Source organism: Cupressus sempervirens, chromosome 4 (genome assembly GCF_028749045.1).
Source record: "Cupressus sempervirens isolate cs-2001-9-10 chromosome 4, ASM2874904v1, whole genome shotgun sequence".
NCBI lineage: Eukaryota > Viridiplantae > Streptophyta > Pinopsida > Cupressales > Cupressaceae > Cupressus > Cupressus sempervirens.
The window spans coordinates 350692934-350701648 of NC_143121.1; the positions used below are offsets into that span (position 1 = coordinate 350692934).

The 8715-nt window shown below is 33.4% G+C and overlaps 1 pseudogene; it reads left to right on the plus strand.

Moving 5' to 3' along the window:
• Positions 1-3681: 3681 nt before the first annotated feature.
• On the plus strand, positions 3682-6525 carry LOC149561485 (uncharacterized; annotated as a pseudogene).
• Positions 6526-8715: the final 2190 nt, after the last annotated feature.

The following is an 8715-nucleotide window of genomic DNA, read 5'->3' on the forward strand; positions in this document are numbered from 1 at the left end:
ACAATTAGCAATCAAAAATTACTATATATGCTACCTATTCAAGCTTAGGTTAATGGATTTTTATTTATTAAATATATAACGTAGGAACAAATTAAAAAAAAAGTACCTGGTCTACCAATTTGTAAGGATGCCAAAAAGATATCTCAATAGAAAGCTACAAAGAAAAGTGTGTGGATCTCAATTATGATCATTACATAAATAGGCATTGAAATATAGGAAATACATAACCCATCAAAAAATAACACTTACAGAAAATATTGGAAGAGTATCCTATATATGCAAAAAAATTAATTTCAGCTTTACGATAATCCTGCAAAAATTAGGCATAGGTCAACAAGAGATTAGAGTTTTTATAATCCTAAAATTATTGCTTAGCTTTTGGATTCAAGTTATAAACAAAATTTTTCCTACTAAAAAAACTTGTCATATTATTAAACACCAAAGCATTCTCTTTCTATGCCGAAAAGTAGATTTCTAGCTCAATAGGCTAGATAAAAGATGATGCATGTGGGCAAGATAAATTTATATTAATTATTCCTATGAAAGGTTGGAAAAAATATGGACATAAATTTGCACATGAAAAGCATTAGAGCATTGCCTCTATATTTTACTTTTCTATTTTTCAATTTGCATAAATATATATAAATCAAAGAAAATTAAGTATAAACCAATAAAAAATATTACCATGTACAGAAATGAGACAAAAAGATATAGGATCTCTTGTCAACTCTATACATAACTTGACACAACATGCATATTTTTTATAATTTTCCTAGAGCTAAATCACACATTATAAAAAGTCACCCTATGACTTAGCATACCACCATCACTTATCATTAGATTGGAGCTTGCTCTGTATGGAGATTTGTCTCTTAATCAATCCTAGTGGAGAACAACATATTTACTTAGAAAATATTAGTTAGCAGTTCCATTGATATTCATTTTGGTGAAGTGAACACTACAAATCTTCATTTGGCAATATGATGTCAAGTTACAAATTATTGGCTCATGCATAGGCATGAGTTTTTGGAGTTGTGATTGATAGAGCATCTTTGTAATTATGGATTTAGTTCCTAGGCAAGCAAATATCTCAACACAAGGTAACACAATATGGATGGTTATAAGAAATGGTTGTTGTTTGAAGAAAATTTGGGAACCTAAAAAAGAAACTTACATTTGAAAATATTAAAGGTGGGACTTGTTCCAAGAAGTAATTGGGAAACAATGAATCAAAAGACAAATTAATGAGCACATTTCATGTTGCTATTCAAAGAGTTATAGTTTATTTAGTCTTTCAATTCAAGTATAGTTTGCATTTATGTATTATGAGACAATACCAAACTAGTGCATCAGTTGTTGGACTCTGTGGAAGTCAATGCATGCTAGCTTTATTATTGTTTTAAATTCTATTACAAAGTGAGGCAAACACCCTGCAATCAGATCACTTAGGGAACTCAAAAGTGTGAAAATTGAGCCACAAAATACCAGAGTGAGAAGGGGAAAATATTAACAAACAATTTTTTTTTATTATAAACATCAATATTATCTTTGGTTGTTGGCTACAAACAATGGTTCAACTGTCAAAAAGCTTTCTTCATGTTGATGTCATAGATAGGCAGGATATCTTCAAGAGGAAAATATCTTTTATTCTTGTTACTGACCCTCAAATATATTATTATTCCATTTTATCCTAAGAGACAACAATAATTAATTCACTTTACTCAGCATTATTTTTATGACAACCTTTATACTATTGATTTTAACTAGCAATGTTGGTTCTCTCATCACCTTGATTTTTCTGCATGCATATGATAAAGATTCCCTTTACAAATATATTTAATACTCATTTTATTGTTCACATCATTATTTAGCTCTTGGCTCTTAGCTTTAAACACCATTGGGCTATGTCTACCAAAATAATATATTCAATGGACATTTAAGCCAAATTTTTATTTAGCTCTTGGCTCTTGCCTCTTAGCATGAAACTTTCAAGGAAATGTAGTTGGCAAGTGTAAAGCTAGACACTACTACCTCTTCTAGCATACTCCTTGCATGTGCCAAAATGAAAGCTTTCAAACAAGGTATGGGTATCTATCCAAGCATAGAGGATAAAGCACTTTTGATGTAGCACATCGATCTCAACTCACAAAAAACTTAATAAATTCATAACAAAACCCAATATGGATTCAAACTCTAAATTGTTCATTACAAAAATTGCTTCTACATGGATCTCTAACTCCATTAAATAACAACTGACACCAAACAAAGATAACAAGAAATTTCCAAATTTTGCAAATTTTGACAACTGGAAAATATGGACCATTTTTGTTAACTTCTAAAAACACCTTTGAAATTTTTTTCAAAGTTTCCTATATCTAACCTTTAAACTATAAAGGTGAATTGCCAAGTAATCTCTGAAATTTAGAAAGAAATTTTGAAGTTATTACAAAGTACAAAATTTAAAAAAACACCTAAGATATTTTAAAATTGAAATTTAGAGGTCAAGATGGAATTTTTGGCTCTAAAAAAAAAAATCAAAATGGACCCAATAGAGTAGGCTGAGTTGGAATCCACCTCAACAATAGATTTTGGAATAAAATCCCAGAAAAATCTAGGAAAACCCAGATCCGAGCTCCCTGCATCAACTTTTGGCAAATCTAATAGTTGTACATGCACTGATAGACATGTATGCAAAATGTGGAAGCATAGACAGTGCATGTGAATTGTTTGAGAGAATAACAAAGAAATATGGTTTCATGGATTGCAATGGTTAGAGGATATGCACATAATTGATTTGTCGAGGAGGCTTTACAAACTTTCAAGAAAATGCAATTGGCAAGTGTAAAACAAAATTCCACAACATTTATTTATGTCCTCTCTATCTGCGAGAAACATGGTATAGATATCCATTGAAGCATATATTTGGAAGGGGATATTTGGTCGGACATTAAAGTAGGAAATACATTGGTAGATATGTATACAAATGTGGAAGCATAAGCAAGACATGTTAATGGTTTGACAGAAAGCATCAATAAATGTTGTTTCGTGCACTATAATGATTGTAGGCTATACAGAAAATGGATTTTTTGGAAAGGCTCTCAAAAATTTCAAGAAAATGCAATTGATAGGTCTAAACCCTTATTCAATAACCTTTGTCATCATCCTCCCTACCTTTAGCGAAATTGGAGCTTTGGAATAGGGTATGGGAATTCATCAAATCATAATAGGAGGAGCTTTTTCATTACATATTATAGTTTGAAATGATCTCTTATAAATGTATACAAAATGTGGTAGCAAAGACAAAGAATGAGAATTATTTAATATGATGCCTCAAAGAAATGTGGTTTCTTAGACTGTAATGATTGCAAGAAATGTACAAACTCGATTTGGTGAAAAAGACTTTAGGAATTTTTAGGCAAATGCAATTGTTAGGAATAAAACCAAATCCAACAAACCTTTATCAACATCCTCCCTACCTGTGCAAAAATATCAGACCCTTAGTTTCAAACCTACTCACAAGGGTTTGTAAATATCCCATGTTCTATCCAATTAAAATAATATGAACTCTAGTTATTTTGATGCTTGCTAACAGTGATGTACAATTGTCTTCATTATCTTAGTTCTGTGAGAAGTTTAATGGTTATCGATGGATCTGATTTGCATTTTGTTGTGTTGTAGCTCATGGAATCCTCATCTTTGTTTCTAATGGATGATCAGTCCAATGCAAATTTTTTTGATAAGCTTGTGGATGACGGTGATGATTATCATGTTCCTAATACCAGAACATTAAGAAATAGTTCTTCAACCAATACTTTAGAAGTTGAGCCTGATGTAGCTTTTATTGATAACACAAGTGACAGAATATCAAAATTGATATTGGATGCAATAGAAGATACAAAAAAGGTAGTGTCTTTAATTTCAGCAATAGAAGTTTTATGATTAGAGAAGATCCCACCAATCCCAATTGGGTCAACAAAAATATGTAGTGAAAATAAGGGTTTTGATGTTGAGGGTTACAATAGACACCCCTTCAGAAGGCTTCTCATTTGAGTAGAAGCAATTATCCTTTGACGACATGTTTAAGGAAGAAGAAGTGGTTATGGAGTCTACGAAAAATACATTTTCTAAAATTGGAGCTAATGAAGAGGTGGACTGTTTGATTAATGACACTCGTGATGGATCCTAGGAGGGCACAAAATCTATAGATAATGCATTTGGAAGACCTAGAAATGATGAAGAAGCAGACCCTTTGTTTAATGTCATTGATGATGGAATTGAGAAGGGTAAAAACTCATTGGATTCAAAGGCAGAGCAGACATGAAGAAATTTGTACAAATGTTAGAGAAGTTCAATGGAGTAATTTTAATGCAATAGATGTGGATTCTGATGTAGGTGGCTTTGGGTCATATTCAGATTTTCCCAACAATTTGGTGTAGCAAGTAGGGAATCAGGGGTTGATTTTTTCTTTACTATAAACTATGATTCAATAGGACAACCTATTTCTGATGCAAATAGACCTTATCAGACATCCCAAGTTGTAGAGAATGGAACACTTAATGCTTTGGATGTTGCTGCCCCTTAGCTACTAGCAAAAAACTTGTCTGAAACTAAGTCATTTCACTAGTACAACAATGGGAAGTTTGAAGGGCATTATAATAGTTCAATTTATCTCGATCAATCTCACATTGTAGCGGATAGTCAATATAATTATTTTAATAATGAATTGCAAAATGAGTATCTAGGGTAGAGGTGTGATCAAGCAACATGAGAATGGTATTAAGTGGAGGGGTATAAAACAGTAGCTGTAGGTTCATCTACTGGGGATGGTCTCAAGAAAAATGAAATACAATACAATTTGCAGTCTACTTAGAGCAGTGTTAGTTATGCTAGCTGGCACATCCAGGATAGTCAAATTTATCATGCTCACAGTTTTGTGGGATTGGCTGATCAAGTTGAATTAATAAATATAGATACCATCACTACATCTAGACATGGATATCTAGATAGACTACCCTTAATTGGTAGCAAGAGTCATAGAATACCTCTCAAAATCAGAAGAATGTTTATTATGATCCTCAGTATCCAAGATGGTATTATGACTTTGTTGCACAAGAGTGGTGTTAGGTCATAGATTTCAATCAAATGGACCAGGGTCTAACATCCCATACAGACCATAGTCAAATAGACAATGGTCAAACATCTTATTCAGCTAGATCCACAGAGGTATCTACATTTGATAGCCAACACATGTCGCACGAGAAAATTGAGATGTTAAATGGAGATAATAGTAGCATTTTTTCTTATAATAATCCCAATTTGGCTATACATGACAATCAATTTAAAGGATTCAACGTGCTAAGCACTGCAGCACCATGGTCAACACTTTCAAATGATAATTCTATAAGTAATGGGCAATGGGAAAGTTCTATTCCTCAGGAGAATATTCATGATGGAAACTAGGCTAGTGATGTTAGAGTTTCATCAAATAATGTGACTAGAGAAAAGTCAAATGATTTGCTCATTGGAAGTAGGAGTACTAGGTACACCATGGCTCTAAGCAAATAAGGTGACTTAGATCAGACGACAAGTTTTTATGTTCCGAGTTCTACCATTTACAATCTAGCTCTAGACGCACAAGGATAATCCTTCAACTCCTACTCTATTTAATCTTGTAGTGAGAATACACAACCAAGTGGATCAAGCAACTCATTTGCATGTCCCAAATTCTAATGTGTACAATCTGGGTGTAAGAAACCAGGGCCAATTAGGTTAGGCATCCAATTTTGATGTTCCAAATACTTTTGCATACAATCAATCTAATCAAGGATTGACTGGCCATCCTAGAGATACTAGTTTCCAAAATCCAACTCCAGATCCAAATGTTTATGTCTATAGTAATCAATAGGCGGATCAAAATTCTCAAGCCAACCATGATTATCTTGGGAATACACAGACACCAGATTATTCTCATAAGATGTATCAATTCGATCATCATTCACATCATACACCTCTGATCAACTCTTCCATGGAAGCAAGGTCATCTGAAGGTTGTCTAGTCCATGCACTGGTGACATTTGGATTTGGTGGAGAAATTGTGCTATTCAATCCAAAAAACAATTTCAGCTTGCCATCCAGCTATGATTCTTAGGTGAGGTGTGAAGTTTGCTTAGAATTTTAAATCTGTTCCTGTGATTTGTATTTAATAATTATGAGTGATTCAATGAACTCATTCTTGAGCTTTTGCTTAGTATGATAACTTTTCTTTGAATTTTTAATCTAATTTATGATTTGTATGTATGAATGCTTCAACATACTCATTCTTGAGCTTTTCATAAGCAAGATAACAGTAGTGGTGTTGTGACAGTACATAGCATGACACAACTGATCAAGGAAAACAATGGCAATGGAAGTGGATACATTGCAAATAATTAATTTGACACTCTCTAAAGACAAGCTTTTTCAAGCCCTCTTGGTAGTGGAAGTGTGGCAAGCAAAGAGAGTGAAAATATTAAGGAAGTAGTGTGACTAAGGACGAAATGACACAAAGAGATGTATTGATGTGGAATATGCCAAATTTTGTGCAAAACCACAGTCTAATGATAAATGGTGGCAGATACAGCATGCAATAACATTGCCAAAAAAAAGAACAATATTACACAACTTTAGCAACTATCATGATTAAAGTTTTTGAACAACAATTTTGTATGTGGATCAAAGATTCTCATTGAGATCTTCCTTAACATCCACCTCAAAACGTGCATGCAAACATTAACTACCAAGTCTCTTTTTTGCTATCATAGAGGTACATGTCATTACCATGAGTGAATGCATGGATAGGGTGAGTAAAAGCACAACATACTAACACAATGTAGGAATGCATACCCCCAGGTAAGAAAAATGAAAGTTCAGCCACTATAAATTGTACAAGATAGAAAAATTGAATTGTTGTGACAGACCATTTTAAATATGCAACGACAACTCTATGGAAATTTTTGAGCTTACAATACAAAGAATAAAGGGGAAAATAATATTTCTACTCTGAAAAGAAATAGCCATAAGATAAATGGGAAAATAAAATAATAAAAGCTTTGTTATCTTGCATAATCTAATAAAAAAAATTGTACTTACCCAACAAAGATCCAATGCAACACCAATGAGGACAAATTGGCCCTAAACACCAAAGAGGGATTTTGCGAAAATAAAAAGAATGGTAAGCTTAAAGGCTAAATTGATCAATAACCTCTAGATCAAATCCATTTAGACATTTTATTCAAACATCATTAAAAAAAATTATCTAGATATGAACACAATAAAAATGTTAGTCTACTTTGGGCCCTTGATCGATAAATGTAGTGGATGAGAGTGAAGACAAACTATGTGACTCTTACTAGTCTTCTCACATGTTGTGTCGAGTTGGCAACTCTGTGACAAGGTAGAGAGGTTCATGAGGACATAATTAGGAGAGGTTTTCTATCTAATATCTTTGAGGGGAATTCCATAATACACATGTATATGCTAAATGTGGAAGCATAAAGGATGTGCATAAGTTGTTTGATAAAATGACTAAATGTGATGTTGTGTCATGGAGTTCTATGATTGTATATTGTGTCATACATGGTTCAACCTTTGATGCTCTTCAACTCTTTGAACATATGCAACATTCAGGCATGAAACTTGATCATATTACCAATATTACCATTGTTGGGGTTGTGTGTGCTTGCTGTCATGCAGCTCTGGTCAGTGATGCTTGGCATTTCTTTCATTGCAAGAGGAAGGACTACCACATCAGACCTTTAGTGGAGCATTACACTTGGATGGTTGATCTTCTGCAAGTGCTAGCAATCTCAATGAGGCTTGGGACATAATTCAAATGATGCCAATGAAAGTGGATGCTATTGTATGGGGGGCATTACTTGGGGCTTGTCAAATCCATCGCAATGTTGAAGTAGGAGAAATTGTAGCAAAGCGTATTTTTGAAATGGATCTTGAGAATCCTGCACACTATGTGATACTACCAAACTTTTATGCATTTTTTGGAAGGTGAGATGGTTTCAAAAGAGTCCAAAGAGTGATGGAGGATAGAAAGGTCAAGAGAACACTATGGTTAAGCTGGATTGGAGTCAAAAAAAAGGTAAATACTTTTGTTGTAGGAAACATGTTGCATCCCTGCATCTAAAGAAAGGAAACATCTTTTAAACAAATATGGTTGAAATCCTAAAAGCTGAAAGGAATAAAATGGCATTCACAGAGCCTATAGATGGCTAAACAAAATAGAGTAAATGTATGAAAAAAAAACATCGTCGATAAGGTTTGTGCCGAGCAATAAAAATGAGTTTTGCGGTACTAGCCATGCATTTGAAAATTAAACTCAATGTAATCTCACTTGATGGAGTAGAGATTGGTGAGATAGAGAGGGTTTGACAGTGAAAGGTGATACTAACACATAAATCAAATGTAGGATTTGAATAGTCTAAATCTTAGTCAACGATATAGCATGGCTAGGGTGACCACGGGCAAGGAAGTATATTTTCTAAATTAGTATGGACTTGAATTTTGGTTATAATTTATTGTATTCAAATCCTATGATCTTCAACCCTTAAATGATTTTCAGATTTAAGTCTAGATTTAAGGGTTTGAGCCAGCGGATAACTAAGGAAAGATCTAGAACCTCTTACTATTTTCCTCCTATAATAATTTAATAACCTATTTCATTAA